The sequence below is a fragment of the Diadema antillarum genome, unplaced genomic scaffold (genome assembly GCF_040938485.1).
Source record: "Diadema antillarum isolate AM-2024a unplaced genomic scaffold, OU_Dant_1.0 scf00000072, whole genome shotgun sequence".
Taxonomy (NCBI): Eukaryota; Metazoa; Echinodermata; class Echinoidea; order Diadematoida; family Diadematidae; genus Diadema; species Diadema antillarum.
The window spans coordinates 1,529,437-1,531,670 of NW_027270961.1; positions in this window are offsets into that span (position 1 = coordinate 1,529,437).

Sequence of the window (2,234 nt, forward strand, 5' to 3'; positions counted from 1 at the left end):
TTCTGGTTTCTAGAGTCTGTGAACCAGAGTTTACGAGGGATCGATGAGTGAAGGATTATGGCAGTAAATTCGATGCAAACATCAAAGGTTGAAATTATTGACAGCCGTGAGTAAATATAATCTGACGCCAAAGGGGATAAGTGGACATACACGTTTCTGTGATTCTCAGAAGAATGAAAAGCTGGCGAGCCGCTGAATGGGGAGGGGAAGGGCGGGGGGGGGGGGGGGGGGGCTGGGAGGTGTGAAGAAAAAACCCCGGTACACATTCACATCATATTTTGTTATCTACACACGCAACCCCCCCCCCCCCACACACACAAATCACATTAAATAAGAACCGAATTTCCGTGAGAGTGACAATGAACTAATTGCACATACAAACATTGACATAATCTGTTCCCATATCTTTTAATCTTGAATAATATCAATACTCACGGAAAACCTTGATACAGTTATACAGGTCTGATTGTCACTCGATGTTGTACTTTGAAATGTCACGACGACATTCAAGTGTTTAATGAAACCCTGCCCCTCCCCCCCCCCTCCAAAAAAAAAAAGAAACACAAAATCAGGGAAGTTCAGTGTCATGTGTAACGTACGAAAACAGGAGTATTGAAAGCAAACAATGGCTATGTCGATGGCGTGCAATCTTGGTGAAAATAAGCTGAATAGAGCGTCCATTTGTATTGTTCTATTTTCAAACAAAGTTTGATAATGAAATCAAATAAAAAGTAATAACAATGATTATCAAAAGATTATCTGATCTTCCTTATCCAAGGTATTCCTTATCCAAGGTATTCAGTATTTTCACCGCTCTACGATAGCGCCCCCCCCCCCCCACTATTGTTGCACTAGCTCTACCCTCATACATAGAATATATTTCTGGGTCGAGAGGGGCACGGTGGGTAAAAAAAAATCTTGTCCAAGGACGTAGTCATTTGACGGGACTCGAACTTGGGACCTCCGATTGAAAGTCAAGAGCTTCATGCACTTTATGACACCATGTCCCAAATTATCGCTGATTTATAACACGCACGAAGGAAACATTTCTTCAAGCTTATCAATAAAAGCTTTATATACAGTGCACTCCCGTTACAACGAACACGGTTATAACGAAATTTCGTTATAACGAAGTAAATCTTCTGGTCCCAAAACTATCACCATTAAAGTCTATGGTAGAAAATTCGCTTATAACGAACACGGTTATAGCGAAATTTCCGTTATAACGAAGTCTTTTCCGAGCGCCACCAACAAAGAAAAAACAAAAGAAATGTGCTCCGTTATAACGAAATGCGAATTGCTTTCGAAAATACGTAGCGGAACAAGCATTTATAGCGTCTCTGTATGGGTGAACACTTCACACCACTGTGTGTTTGCTCCTTGTGTCATGCACAGTTTCTGAGGGGAACTTGCGTTTATTATCGTAATACAGTTATCCCATCACATTTCACATAGCTTTCCAGTGTATGATGAGTATTCAGCAAACATACTATGATATATATACGTGGTTCCTTGTTTTCGTTATATATTGTATTTGTTCGGTTATTACGAAATTTCGTTATAACGAAAGAAAACTGCCGGTCCCGAGCATTTCGTTATAACGGGAGTGCACTGTATCACGGTTTGTACCATCATCGACTTACAAAATCATAAAAAATTTGGACTAGGGCATAAAAGCAATTTGAACCTTGACCAACCGCTGAATTCAGTTATTAAATTAAGTTAATATTAAAAGCAAAGCCTATCTATCTTGGTCTTTCGGTCACCCTGCATGTCAGTTTGTTATAAATAGATGAGTAGCAGTACACTTCTGAAGTGTAATTCCCTATAGTCGAGTGTTATCTGGAGGTATGTCACTTCACCGTAGCCACATGAATTGAATCAATGACAGCGTCATGGGGGAATTTCAGAAATCGCTTTTAAACACATCAGCACAACTAGCTCTACAATATCTCCGACATTGTGACATCATAACGGAGTTAGATATCAATTTGTGATTGAAAAGCATAATAATAAAAACGAAGTAAACAGAAGTTGGGTCCTATACATAACACGGGAAGAGGGTTGGGGTGATGGGGAGCTGAGGGGCTGCAGCCCACTCCTCCCCCTTTATTCTTTATTCATCCTGAAATGTAGTGTACGCAAGCACATTGAAAATTATGTGCTTATGTTCTTGTTTTTGTTTTGTTTTATTTTTGTTTGTTTTTTTTAATGTGCGCGCTTTTTACCCTTTA